Below are 15,270 nucleotides of genomic sequence, written 5' to 3'. Positions count from 1 at the left end.
GCTGACAGGGAGGTAAAGTGGATGTTCACCATCCCACCGCACTCTAAGGACACCCCTGAACAGAAACAAAGCTGCTGCCGGATTTCTCCCGGCGGTTCTGAATTAAAGACAGGGGCCTGGTCAGGGATGGGATGCCAAAAGGAAATCAAGGCAGCAGGCACAGGAGCAACAAGTACACAGACGGGCGACTGGCCAACGCAGGGCTGCAGGGTCACCACCTCCCGCAGACACCGGCGTAAACAACCCTGCGCCGCTCGCACGCCCGGGCGGCGCCTCGGGCGCTGCGGACTGGTGCGGAGAAGCAGCGCCCGAGGGACGTAAGCCGTTTTCGGGGTCCCCAGGAAGCCCCGCAAGCGCGGCATGAGCGGAGATCGGTGGCGACCTCTGCCGCGCGCCCAGGCTCCCAAAGCGCGGCGCTGCGCCCCGGCCTGGCCCATCCCCGGCGCCGAAGGAGGGAGACGGAGACCCGCTGGAGGGAGAAGTAAAAGAAGGGCCGTACCCTGCAGGGTCCGGAAGAGCGCGCGCCGTGGGCTTCACCAGCGACTAGGCGCCTTGGGGAGGCCCCGGGCGCGGGGCGGCTCCCAAACTCCCGCGCTCCGGCGTGACCGCAGCGAGCCCTGCCCAGCGCGACCCGGAAGGAAGACGCGGAGGCCGCGAGGAGGGGCGGGGCCGGGTAGGGGGGGCGGGACGGGGCGGGACGAGAGGGGAGGCGGGGCGCTGTTCCTGCTGGAAGCTCTTCGTGGTGTCTGGACCGCCCTCTCCTAGGCCGAGGGGAGGAGCTTCCCGGCCCCAGGCGTGCCCTATAAATTGCTCCGTTACTGCAAAGCGGGCTGGTTGCAAATCTACTTCGGGGAAAAATTCCTTGGTTGCACCAGTTTGCCATTGTAGTGTAGTCCTCCTAGGGCTTCTTTGGTCCAGAGTTTGTGGGTCGGGTGATGCATAGGGATTACGGGTGGTCAAGTCATCAGAGGAAAAGTGCAACAAAGTTATAAGCTTTCTAAAGGTATAATTCACCAAATTTGCAAACTTCTTATGCCCCAGATACAAATCCTTCCTGCAGGCTCACTTCCCTCCCAACATTCAGAAACCCGAGGTCGTTACCTCTGATGAACAAGATGCTCTCACGGGTCTCCCTTAGTCATTTTTAAATTTTCAGTATATATAATATCACCCTTATGTTTAGTTTGCATCATATTTATCTTTTTACAAAGTTTCCAATAAGATAGAAAAACATTTAATAATGAAGAGATGTTGAACTACACATTACTTGCTCTCTGATTGCTCCTCCTAAGGAAGCAAAATAATGACATTTATTTATAAATTACATATATATGAACTGAGCTGATATATGATGTGCAGTATAAATTGTACACGAAACAGGAAATTTTAGAAAGGAATTGAAGCTTAATCCCCAAATTCCTTGAGTATGGGCAGCACTTAATGACTTGCTTCCAAAGAATATGGAACGGAGGGAAAGTAACTTTATTGTGGAGAAACCTGGTAAACACTACCTTGACCAGGTGAAAGATAACACCATCAGCGTTAAACCAAGTTGATAGCATTCACCCTGATGATGAGAAGGGCATTTCCTTGCTATGACATTCTTCCTCAAAACCCACAAACCCAGTCTAAACTTGGGACAACATAAGAAAACTCAAAATTCCTGAAAAAACTGTCAACTTAATGGGGAAGAAAAAAAGGAAAAACAGAGAAATTATCGCAGACCAGAGGAAGACTTAGAAGACAGGACGAGTAAATGTAATACGGCATTTTGAATGGGTTCCTGGAACATGAAAAGGACATTAGTAGGAAAACTAGTGAAATTGGAATAAAGAGTGGATTTAGTTAATAGTAATGACGTACCAATGTTGGTTTCTTAAGGGGAAAAGGCATGAGGGGTATACGGGAACCTTCTGTAACCTTGTTGCAACTTTTCTGTAAATCTCAGTCTAAAATCTAAAGTGGATTACAAATAATGAATTAATTTACTAATAAGTAAATAGCTCTTTTGTGGTTGCGGGTGAGAATTGAGTTGATGCCTTCAGGGTACTCAGATCCAGTCTAACTAGTTTCTCGTTTCTAACATAATTTCCAAATAAACTTTTCATTGAAGTATAAAATATATTCAGTAAAGGACACAAAATGTGAGTGTAAAGTTTGATGAAAAGTGACATACCCTTGTATTCACCACTCAGATAAAAAATAGTTACCAGCACTCAGAAGCAACCCCGTCCCTCCATGTGCTCTCCTAAATGTCTACCTTTTACTCATCTCCAAAGGTATCCGTTGTCTGGGCTTTTAATACCAGAGATTAATTTTGCCAAGTTTTTCCCTTTATATAGATGGACTCATACATTATACACTCTTTTAAGTCTGGCTTCTTTCAACATTAGGTTTGTGACTATTATTCATGTTGTTGAGTTTCTACTGTATAAATATACCATAATTTATTTATCTATTTTACTCCTGATGGACACTGAGCTGTTTTTAGTTTTGATTATTCCAAACAATGCTGCTATGAACATTCCTATGCATATCTTTTGGTACATATCTGTTGCATGGCCCTCCATACATTTTCATCTCATTGGTATTTAAGAGATGTAGTAGTTGGTGCTGTTAGTTATTTTGTTTTTAAAGGCACTTAAAGTGCTGCTTGGAAAGTATGCAAGTTTATGTTTAAGGAAAAGAAAAGACGAGGGCAAAGCTCCATTTCTGTGTTAGATGGAATTTTGGTCATCATTGCTCAATCTACCCTCCCTCCAATCTTCTTGTCTCAAGGGCCATGCCATTGCCATGCTTTGTTTGCTGGGCAGAAGTGCCAAGTGAGGCCAAAGAAACGGGTGATACTTATCAGTTAGTGATGGCGCTGATTTAATGGGTGAACTAATGCCTACTTATTAAATGGAATGTTGTTTGGAGCTGAATAGCATCCCACGCTGTAACAGCCCTATCACAAATAAAGAAAGTCCCGACAAAGCTTAATTGTGCATAAAGTCACCAGCTCAGCAAGCTGGTTGTGATCCATTCTCTGTTAGCTTCAAAAGTTACAATGTTCTACTCAGACGGGGAGGCGGGCAAAGAAGGAGCAGGTTCAAAACTCTTCTTTGTCTCTAACCCTTGAAACACTCATCATCATATCCTCCACTATTTTCAAGTGATTTTTCCTTATTTAAAAACAAAATGTCTACCAATTATAAACTTTCAGGGCAAGCAGTATACATGACAATAAGATACTGTATCAGAGTAGAGATATCATTCAGCACACTGCAGAGAGGGCCAAAAATGTCTTCACAATGAGCTGCCTTAGGTTTTCTATTATTGGTTCTCAAGTAAGGTCTTCTGTCAAGTCAAGACCTCTCAGAAAATGCAACTCCATGCATTTTCTACATAACTCAGCTAAAATAATGTACCTCTCTGTGAAAGCTTCAGTTACCTAGATTGTTGGAAAATGGCATTCAGTAAATAATATTAGTCCAAGATTTTTAATATGCTGGTGGCTAAAAGGCATACAAATAAATAATAACCAGTAGGAGTGATCTCTTAGTGTACCTTTTTTAACCTCTTACAGTCAATAAAAATGTTTCATTTTAATATTAATCTAGAAATAGTCACAGCCATGAAAAGGAAAATAAAAAAGTTAAGCAAGAAATAAGCCCAAATGTCATGTAGTCCAAATCCTCTTTTTAAGAGATGTGGAAAATGAGGCTTGGAGAGATTAAGTGACTTCCCAAATGAGTGTCAGACTGTCAATGAAACTTGGTTCTCTGACTAAGCCTAGTAGGTTTTTTTTAATGATACAACATTACTTTATGATTTAACAAAAACTTAACTAATCATACTTCCATATTATCATGAGCTTGAATACAGTAGAAAGAAAATTGAACTTGGGAGTAGGAAGACCTGTCTCTCCAGCTCTGCCATGTATATAACTCTGTGATCTTGGGTAAGTTACAACTTCTTTGAGTTTGTTCTCACCTCTATAAAATGTGTCCAACTCACAGGCACTGGAGAGATTTAAAAGAGATCATCTATTTGAAAGCACTTTGTAAGCTTATAAAGTAGTATGAAAATGTATGAACATTGTTAATATTATGTGTTGAAGATCAGAAATTGAGTCTTTCTAGGACAAAATGTCAGCATAGGACTTTCAAGTTCATTCTAGTCTAATTCTTTCAGTTGTTACCAGAGGAGAGAAAAGCCTAGAAAGACTGGATAATTTACCCAAAAACTTACGGCAAGTTGCTCGTAAAGCCAAGACTTGAATGTTTGTCTCCTAACTTGCAGCTTCCAGTGAACAACTTCTAATCTCTTTGGTAAGTGAATACTAACTAGAAACTAGTTCTATGTTTTAAAATAATCTGGCAAAACTTTAGACTGAATTTACACAGGCCTCGAAAGGATATGTTGAAATGTTTTAAAAATATGTTTTAAAAATAAAGTTATCTAACTTATTACTGTTTGTACTGTTCTGACCTGTACTATTTTCTGTAGCTTGGATCATTTACTTTAAAACTTAGCATTAATAAAAGATTGTCAGTGGTCAAGAATAATGTAGGAAGAAATACCACCTGCAGACAGTGGACAGAATAGATCTCTTCCTGAGGTCATTTCATGCCTATGGTTCTTTGATGGAAGGAACACAAAGCCATGAAAATAAAGCTTGTGACCAGTGCCCCAGGTAATCCCTTTCCTTCCTTTTTCCTTTTTTAAGTGGACATGCTTTTGAAGAAGTTCCTGTGTATCTGTATTAGGCAGATTCCTATGGTCTAGTCACAGAGTGACATGGTAATCAATCGAAAAAAAGCAAAGATTTTCTGTCCATACAGGTAAAGCCATACAGATTTTCTGTCCATACAGGTAAAATATATATGTGATTATCTGAGTGTTTGAATATTAGTGTTCCATATAGTTTGAAGTCTTCAATTCTTCACAATTATTTTGTCCTCAGTGGAAGATTTGAGGGGACTAGATTATTCAGATAAAACACACAGTATTTCACTAATTTATTTGTGCCCTTGCACAACTGTGAATGTCTCTTCCTCATTGTGACACAATTTATGTATTTAAAACAATTTTTATTAAATTTATTGGGGTGACATTGGCTAGTAAAATTATATAGGTTTCAAGTGTATAATTCTATAATGTATCATCTATATATTGCATTGTGCGTTCATCACCCAGAGTCAGTTCTCCTTCCATCACCATATATTTAACCCCTTTACCTTCTTCTACCACACCCCTCCTCCCTTACCCTCTGGTAACCACTTAACTGTTGTCTGTGTCTACGAGTGTTTTTTTTTCCGCATCTAGTTAATATAAGTAATAAGACATATATAGTAAATATAAATGACTCAAGAATAACTTATTAAGTATCATTTAAAATGAAATCCTTATAATGATTGATGAACCTTTATTATAAGGCTTCTCCCAAACCCAGTCCCTTTGATAAGGCATTTCCTTCATCCAGCAGTTCTGTATCTCTCATGGATAGTGTGTAAAAGGACAAAGGCAATCTGGCAGAAGCACCCTAAAAGTGCATCTTTAAATACCATCCTTTGTGATATAATACTACAACTGGGGTTTCTTGGTTAGAGTACTGAGTGCTTTGTTGGGGGAAAAATCTTCTATTTCAAAGTCATTTAAAATGAAATATAGAAAATAAATTTAAAACTAGACTTTCTTTTTTCCCCCTGGTTATAAATTGATAGAAAGTTTCCAGAATTTTGAGGAGAAATTGACTTTCCTCTTTAATGGGTTTCTCCAAATGTTACCAAAGATAAAGCTCCCTATTATATACTATTCTCTTGCTTTTTTTTTTCTTGCTTATCATTTTAGCCTTTAATGATGAGAGATTTGATTGCTTTAGAGTAGGGGTCTTTTCCTCCAAATCAAATGACTCACAAAGAAAGTCACTAAGAGAAGAGGGTGAGAAGCCAGGATGGGCAGCTGGCAGCGTTCCCCCTTCCGCCGCCTCCTAGCCTCCCCCCGAGAACGCCTGCAGCTGCCAGGACAGCACAAACAAGTTGGAGATGGGCCAGACAAGATTTAACAGTGGTCAGTTGGGATCAGTCTGTTATGGAACTGGGCACTTTATTTACTATTTACTAAATAGATTGCTATTCCTATGGTGTTGGACTATTTTATAGGATAAGAGGTCTTGAGCCAATTTCATATTTGTATGTTCTATTTCCCTAATAATGAATATTATTCCATAGCCTTTAGTGCAGCTAGAAAGCAAGCTTAATGCGATCACTCAAAAGTATCTCTTTAGGAAACCAACATAAGTATTTGAAATTCAGAAGAGTGGGTGTTTGAGCTACTTTCTTTGAAGGTCATATTTTGAGGATGGGAGGGGCCAATTTTTTTGTAAGGACAATATCAGTATTTTATTCTCCCACTGATAAGAATTTATGTTCATTTAGACTGCGACTTGGACCTCACATACTTGTGTTTGATGGTTTTGTACTATTCCAATTTTGTTTGTGCCTCCAACTACAGACGGAAATCATACTAGTGTTTGGTGGCTTTTTCTATTCCAACTTTGTTTGTGTCTCCAAGTACAGATGGAAATCTAAGAAGGCATTCTTTTACATGGAATGCCTGACAAATACCACTTAGAGTAGAAATAGTAGAAGTCCTATAAGCCAATACTTCTCAAACTTTAATGTGCAATGGAATATTATTCAGCCATGAGAAAGAAAGATATCCTCCCATTTGTGACAAACGGATGGGCCTTAAGCACGTTATACTAAGTGAGATAAGTCAGATAGAGAAAAACAAGTGCTGTATGATATCATTTATATATGGAATCTAAAAAAGTTAAATCTGTAAAAAACAGAGTAAAATGGTAGTTGCCAGGGTATGTGGGTGCGGGGAGAAGAGTGATGTTGGTTATGGGTACAAACTTGTAACATATAGTAAATAAGCCATAGAGATCTAATGCACAGTATAAAGAATATAGACAATACTATTGTACTATAATCGTGTAATGTGATAAACATCACTAATCAGCAATCGTATTACAATATATAAATGTATCAAAATAGCACGTTGTATACTTTAAATGTATACAATGTTACATGTCCAATTTATTCAATTAAAAAAAAAAACTTTAATGTGCGTATGCATCTCCTGGGAATGATTGTAAAATACAGATTCTGATTCTGGGTTGGAGCCTGAGTTCTGAATTTATAGCAAGATCTCAGATGATCTGGATGCCATTGAACCCTGAACTCTATATACTTTGAGGAGAAAGCTTTAGGCCATGTCATTTGCAGAACATTGTTTATGCACTATGCAGATTTACCATGAATAGGTACTAATATTACAAAGCAATATTTCAACTTTTTAACTGTGGACTTGAACAAAGTAAATGGATAGAATCTTGTTAAACATATATGTTGTTTCCTTTAGATAGTTTTGATTTCCTTGGGAACAGGGAAAGGTAATCCATATTCTGTTTTCATTTTACTGAAAAGGCAGGTACAAGAGAAAAACCTATGAGGTGATGGCACGAGTGGGCATCCAGTTAGTCTCAGAAGACTACGGCTGGCCCATCTTTCAAGAGAAGTCAGCAGACAATATTAGAAGAGTTTTGTGGATAGAATTCCAGCATGTACCAAGACCACACGAGCTTGACCAATTTAACTTCCTATATGTCAAAGTTCTCAACCAGTGTATCATGTCTCCAGCTGTTGTTCTGCTCTGACCTGCCTTTGTTTTCACCAAGTGCAAGTGCAGCACAGAAATGAGAGCACAAGAAAAACATCCGATTTGTTATTCACAGCAACGACTCCAAGCCCAGACAGCTCCAAAGTAAATCTGAGCAAGGTCTTGCTGTGACTTTGTGACCAAAGACTTAATGTTCTCATACCATTAGTGGGCTCTGGCACTTTATCAAACCTGTGATATTGACTAACTACCAGTAATTGCTGATTTATGGGCAAAATTTGCTCGGCCTTGTTTTCTTCAGGAATCTAATATCCCTTCACCTCTGGATATGTGTTGAATCAATCTGTTCACGTTCTCTGTGAGCTTTGTTGTTGAAATATCTAAATAAAGGACATCTTGCTCTGTTACCTGTTGCTGTTAAGATCACCTTGTAGTACTTTACTGGTCTTAAGTTATCTCTTTAAAAAAACAACCACACTTCTCTGTATTCAGGGAGAGCAGTTAACAGAATATAGCATGTGGAGAATACATTTTATCATTCTATAATTTTTAAGAGCTCTTTACTTAAGCAGAGTAAGATAATGATATAACTAGAAGGATTTCTAAAGAGCATCTAGTCCAAGATGACAAATGGGTTTCACTTCCAATATTGAAGGGCAGAGGAATGAGGGCATGTTTGCCTTTTATTTTCCAAATCTAGCTTCAACCCTAACTTCTAGTCCATGCTTCTCATTTCTTTCTATCATTTTTACTTCTCCCCCGCCCCCATTATCTAGCACCAGCTATGTAGATACAAGTACTAACGAGGCCTCAAAATTACATCTGAGGAAGAATTAGGGTCATATCAAGAGCCTGGAACAGCTCTACCAATTTCACCTCACCTTCAAACTCCCTCTACCCCTCTTTCATCATTGACCAGCACCCGGGACTCCCTAGAACCACATCCATGGCAAGCTTTGCCCTCTAGCATTTCCATATTACTACTGGGTTCTTTGTGCCTGATTCCAGGGTCACAAATGATGTTATAACAACCCTTGAAACCATACTATAGAATGTTTATGACCAAATAGTTCCAAATAGTTGGACACATAGATGTGTCTCTGGTTTCCATTTATATCCTTTTCCAGAATCATGGCCTCAAAACTCCTGAGAGGTACCTCCTCCATCTCTTTTATACTTCCTCATTCATTGCATACACCATTGGGAGGGAGGCAGAAGTTGGTGACAGCATCATTTGAGACCATATAATATCTTGGAAGTGTCCAAGTATAGAAATCTATTTTGTCCTGTTTATTTCTGGATTCAGGAGAGTGTTAATTGCAGCCTAAACATCTAGAGCTGATTTAGATTTCTCACTGACGGTGTGACCTTGGTTGAGCTGCTTCACCTTTTCGATATTTTGTAAAGAATGGATAATGGCATCTGCTCTTCAGTGTGGTTAATCAAAGAAGATATGTAAAAGAACCTCGCTCTCTCCACAGGAAAGCTTCTAATCTATATAAACACAAGGGATTATTAAGATACTGATATCTTCAGGCTGAGTTAAGTGTGATTGAATTTTACACCATTAAATGTGTATGTTCAGTGATTTTGTTATTGGTGGGCTGATTCTTGGTATGTTAATGAAGACCTATGTATAGTTTTCTTGATTAACTCATGGCTCAGGACTTGTTACTTCAAGCGCCAAACTATTCAGTTTTTGGAGGCACTGAATCCAATATCTCAATTATTCATTTTAGGAATTAGTGTAAAATTAGCACAGATCCCTGTTCATATGGAAATAGATGGGTATGTTAATTGGAATGCTGTAGCTGGAAACTATCTTGCATAATGAAAGGCCTGATATTAATACCTCTGAATGGAAGATGTACATCATATAGTTAATAAGGAATAATCAATTCATGCATACGTGTTCTAAACAATTATTTTATGTAGTTTATCTCACTTCCAAAGTAGAAGCTATTCACTATACCTAGCAAGTATTTTGAAGCAAAAATATGCTGAGACACTTTTCAATTTAAAGTAAAAGCTTTGTTAAAACATTGAAATTTCTTTCTTATCATATTTTTTATCACTTTTCATGTTCAAATTTTCACATTCAGCTGCTGTAAGGATTTATTGATTCTTAATCAGAATGGAATAATTAGAGTCCAGTTCCACTAACTACTCAGATTAAACACTAGTTGTGTATGACAACTTGACATCATTAAAATTCCTTCATTCTCCCCAGGTAGGTCCGTTAGAGCCTTTTCTGAGTTTATATACCAAGTTAAGCCTAAATAGTGGCAACAATAATTTATCAAAATGCTGAAGGAAATGAGATACCACATCACATATAAATATATATGTATAGTTATGTATATATGTACACATGTACACACACACCGTAAATGCAAGTTGAAGCCTCTAATCAGTTTTAAATTTCTGAAACTTATAATATATATTATATTAACTTTATTATAACATTATAACCTCATAATATTTCACTATTCCTTTTCATTTAGAAATTTAACTCAGACATTTAGCTCAACAAACGTTTATTGAGCATATATTATGGGAACGGCATTCTGCTAAATGTACTAAAGGAAATAAAGACTAACAAGGACCTCACTATCTGTGTGTACAAACATCCATGTGTACCAAATATCTTAATCACAAGAAGAGGGTTTCAAAGCATTATAAAACAAAATGCTCTGTGAGCATCAAGCTGGACAAGATTGTCCCTAAGCATGGCGACTTAAAGAAGTAGGCATGTTTAACTGACATAAAAAGATAGGTATAATTCCAGGGATTTCCAGTCAAAGGCAACAGCATGAAGAAAAGCCTGTAGGGGGAAATAAAGGGCAGGAAATGTTTGGGGATTGGTAATGAGAGCTTCAAAGAGTAGCAAAGTATCTCCTACCCCTTTTCTACCCACAGTATTTTGTGATAATTTTACCTCCTTTTCATCAATGCTGTGAAAATATTGTTTTTAAATACAAATTCACAGGTGAAGAAATTCTAAAGCCAAAAGTGATTTTTCTACGGAGAACATACACAATAATTTTACTGCTTTAAATTGCCCAAGACAACTGAGGATGGCATTAACTAACATTGTAAACATTCATCAGGGGCCTAAGGAGTACCCCACAGGCAAAAAAAGAGTCATCTGGTAATATGAGATGTGATCAAAATATATAGTGAATATTTATATTTAAAAAATTATTATAATAAAAGACACATTGTCATTAATTCCCCTCAAAATACTGCCCCCCCCCGAACACACTTATCCCATCGTTCTTGCTACTTTGTGAAGCAGTTCTGAAAGTCCTCTCTCGTTAGTGTCTTTACTTCATCCTGCGTCATGACACTGCTGTGTCACATATCGCTTCTGGTATGGCATTATTTCTGTGTGTGTCCTCATCCATCTTATTCACTGGATCTGGCACCGTGCAACTTCTCGCTCTTCCCCAAAGTCAAAATGACCATGAAAGTTAAACATTTTTAATCGATTCAGGACATGGAGGCAGCCATGACAGCACAACTAAAGACACTCACAAAAGAGAACTTCCAGAACTGCTTTAGGAAATGGCAAGAATGATGGGATAAGTGTGTTTGAAGTGAGGGCGAGTATTTTGAGGGGGATTGATGGCAATGAATCTTTCACTGTAATATTTTTTTATTTAAATATTCACTGTATTTGTTGATCACACCTCGTACAATATTGGCAACCAACTGACAAGCCCAGTGCACAGAGAAGATGGCTGACAAGGCATGAGACACCACTGGGGTGAGAATCTGTCAGCAGAGACTGCTAGTCTAGGCACCAAGAATCACTTCATACTCCAGCTGAAGCCCCATGGAGAAGGGGAATGGGAGTTTGGAATACAAACATTGAGTAAGTAATCCTAAAATGGAAGGGCTTCTCCAACAATTTCTAACCCAAAATTCTGGGAAGTGGACCCCTAATGACACAATTTATCTATTTTCCCAAAGGGCTTGTTCCATTTACTATGACTGCATAACATATTACTCCAAAACTTAGTGCAGGAAAACAACCATGTATTATGCTCACAAATTCTGTGAATCAGGTTTTTGACACAGCATAATAGGGTCATGCCCCTGCTCTATACTCTCTGGGCCTCAGATGGAATTCTGGAAAGCTGAGAACTGGAGTCATCTGAGGATTCATCTTGCAGTCAACTCTAGCTTGGTCAGCTGGGGGCCAGAGTGCCTCTCTACTTGGGTTTCTCCAGGTGGTCTCTGCAAAAAGGCTTGTTTGACTTCATCACAATATGATGGCAGAGTTCAAAGGGCAAGCATCCTAGGCGGAAGTAGTTGTAAGCTCTTGCACAAATTCAAGATGAGAAAACAGAGACTCCACCTCTTGGGAGGAGGAACAGCAAGGTTCTGAAGCACATTCAAACTAGAAACACTGCCATAATTTCATTTTTTTAATCAGAAATGCATTTTTATTTTTATTTGAAAACAACTTAAATTTTTACACAAAGCGTTTTAGTATATAAATTTGATTTTGTTTTTATACATAATATAAAGATTTTCCTCACTGATCTTCCATGTAAAGGGTATTACAAGCCTGAAGGGAGATTCTTCACACAAGTGTGTATCTTCCATGTCGGGTGCTGGAAACCAGTGGGGTAGTGCTCCTACACATAAATTAGGTCAAGTGACAGCATGTATTACAAAGGGGAGAAGAGAAATATTCTAGTTAATCAGGTTCGAGAAGCAAACATGACACAAAAACTGTGCAGATAAGACCAAGTCAGTAACTTTAGTTAGGACACTGCAGATTATACTGGTAACACATTTGGGAGGCTATCATGTGTACCACATTAAAACAGCAAGGAAGAGCTTGAATGAGGGATTTGGGGGATTTGGAAAATACAGTCTGCCACAGGGCCCTAGAGAGCTCACAGAACAAATACTGTGCGGCTCTCGGTTTCTGTCCTTCTCCTTCCCTTTCCTATGTCCTTTGTTGCTGTTGCAGTTTCTTGAATAAAGAGAGAGGCAGAGGACTTAACAAGAAGCCCGAACTTTGCTTTCGGGAATTATTAATAAGGTTTATTATATCTTTTTCAAAATTCAAACTCAAGATAGATTAATATATTCCTGGAGCATGGAAAAGATAAATACATTTGGAGAGATGGATTGGGATAAATCCTTGAGGACTTTAAATGCCATCCTGAGAATTTAGGTTTCATGCTGGAATCAGGATTTTGTTCTGCGGCCATGGAGAAATGGCTGCGTGTTTTTGATCAGGCGAGTGACATTATTTAGGAAAATGACTCACTTTGAAAGCCCTGGGCAGGGTGGCAAGAAATTGGAAACTGAGAGAAAACAGAAATTCTCTCTTAACCGACCTTCTCTTAACTGAATGCCTCATTAGTTTTCGCTCTCAGTGTTGTCTCTAAAATCCATGGACTGATTTGCAGGGTACTCTGGACGCTGAGATCAGTAAGACACACTCCAACACTCCCTTGTATTCCTACTTTTCCAGGTGAGTTGCTCGTGTACCAAGAGTCAGAATGTTTCTTTCCAAATCTGTTTATGAACTTTACTTGCAATTACATCATTTAATTAAATATTTTTAAACAAAATTAATTATGAGTGCAAAGGGAAAGAGGGTGGTTGTTTCTGTGAAAACCAAACTGACCTCTTTGAAAATGCCTAAATAAGGGTTTTTATAATTGCTGCAGGAATAGAGTAGGTGAGACAGGGGTAAAAGATTGGGGACAAATAAAACTCTAGAGGGATTCCAAAGTCAGGTTACTCTGTAATTGTGTTGTACTTTCAGAATAGATGTTAGGGTATATGTAGCACAGTGGTTAAGAGCCAATAGAGCCAAACCTAATAATCCAATTCCAATTCTACCATTTGTGATCTATGTGACTTTGAGTAATTTACTTAGCTTTTATGTGCCTCAGTTTCCTTATCTGTAACATAGAGTTACTAATTGTACCTACCTCCTAGTTTATGATGAGGAATAACAGAGTTTAAAATTTTAAAGTGTATAAAGAGTATCTGCTATATAGAAAGTGTTAAAGAAAAGCTAGCTATTATTATTATTATTATTATTATTATTATGATCATCATTATTATGCACTATGGATATGTCTTTTAAAAGAGGGACAGTGTAAACACCAATATATGGATCAATAGGCAGGAAAATGCTATGGCTACATCAAAAGATAAGTGAGTGAATGTACACTTATACTTTCATAGGGTATATGTGTGTCATAATTTTTATAATGCCCTGCTTAAACACTTAAAAATAATATAGACAAGCCATTGGTCCCAATGATCTTAGATAACAGAAACTTCTATGTCTGGAGGGCTCTTGCCAGATGGGTGATGCCGGTGGAGGGCAGAGAGAGGCAGGGATAATGGAGAGTAAGAGGCAGAGATGAGAGACTTGATGAAAGAAGACTCAACAGGACCTGCAAATTGTTTGTGCACAAAGGAGAGCAAAGAATATGACCCTAAGGCTTGAGCCTGAGTACTTGAGAAGATATTCATCAGAAGAGAGGACTCAGTTTGGGAAGGAAATGATGAAAACACTTTATTTAAATACAATTGTTTTTAAACTTTGGTATTTCTCAAGATTTGATCCTGAGCCCTCTTCATTTCTTCCCCAAAACACTCTCTCTAAGCAAATTCATCTCATGGCTTTGGCTAGCATATTCTAATCATGCCAAAATTCATAACCCAGCTCAAACCTCTCCGCTAAACTTTAGACTAATACATACAGCTGATTTCTAAACAAAGCTCTTCCTGAATGTTCCATAGAACATTCATTGAACATTCAATATGTGCAAAGCCATTTATCGTCTTCCTGCAAACAGCTGTTCCTTCTCCAAATCACCTTAGCTAATGATGCCATCATTTACCCAATTGTTCAGGCCAGGGGTGATCTGAAAACCAATCTAAATGTCTCTCCTTACCTTACCCCTCACACTTAATTGTCTCTAAGACTTGCCATTTCACCTTTTAAATTTTATTTGAATTTGTCCCTCTGCCTCCTAACTCACTTCCCTGACGTCATAATTGGTATCTCTGCCTTCATGCTTTCTCCATTCTAATCCACACCTCACATTGCTACCAGAGTGATATTTATAAAATGTAATATGATCATACTACAGAAATGGTTAAAACTTCAGTGGTTCCTCATTGTCTAAAGAATGTAACCCCAAATTCTACAAATGGTACACAACATACAGGACACATTGTGATCTGCTTTCTGCCTTTCTCTCCAGATTCAGCTCTACTCCTTGTACATTATAATCAGCCATATGGAATTATCACAAAAATAACCCCATCTCCCAGAATTCACCATTCAAGAACTTTACACCATAGAATTTTCAAGGAGAAGATCTCAAATGGATCAACAAAGGGCATCTCTATTTGATTTAAGGAATCTTTCAAGAAAGAGGAAAAAAAACTAAACAGCTCAATCCAAACTTTCTGAATTCATTTTAGAAAGCCTACCTAGTATAATTCCACATAGAAAAATCCTTGAAAAAAGATGTTTGCAATTTATAATTTATTCTAAATGTTTGTTTTTTGAATTTATAAATATTTGTTTCTACACAACAACTATAT

The 15,270-nt window shown here is 38.3% G+C and overlaps 1 protein-coding gene and 1 long non-coding RNA gene across 3 annotated transcripts in view; one reads left to right on the top strand and one right to left on the bottom strand.

The window, feature by feature from the left end:
* Positions 1 to 635, bottom strand: part of FBXL4 (F-box and leucine rich repeat protein 4) — a 67,895-nt gene extending 67,260 nt beyond the window's left edge. Inside the window, exon 1 of one of the 2 annotated variants that reach the window (XM_019743411.3) lies at positions 500 to 635. The gene's annotated coding sequence lies outside the window, so the exon portion shown is untranslated. The remainder of the gene's footprint in view (positions 1 to 499) is intronic. The other variant, XM_019743414.3, reaches the window with a different exon arrangement.
* Positions 636 to 841: 206 nt separating this feature from the next.
* LOC141571884 (uncharacterized) lies at positions 842 to 8,078 on the top strand. The gene is made up of 2 exons (XR_012496938.2): positions 842 to 4,313; positions 7,479 to 8,078. It is a non-coding gene; the product is annotated as an uncharacterized LOC141571884 (long non-coding RNA).
* Positions 8,079 to 15,270: the final 7,192 nt, after the last annotated feature.

This window comes from Rhinolophus sinicus, chromosome 2, assembly GCF_057876585.1.
Source record: "Rhinolophus sinicus isolate RSI-liver-muscle chromosome 2, RSI-T2T, whole genome shotgun sequence".
Lineage (NCBI taxonomy): Eukaryota > Metazoa > Chordata > Mammalia > Chiroptera > Rhinolophidae > Rhinolophus > Rhinolophus sinicus.
Note: the sequence above shows the minus strand (reverse complement) of the source record. Positions and strands in the feature narration are given on the sequence as shown.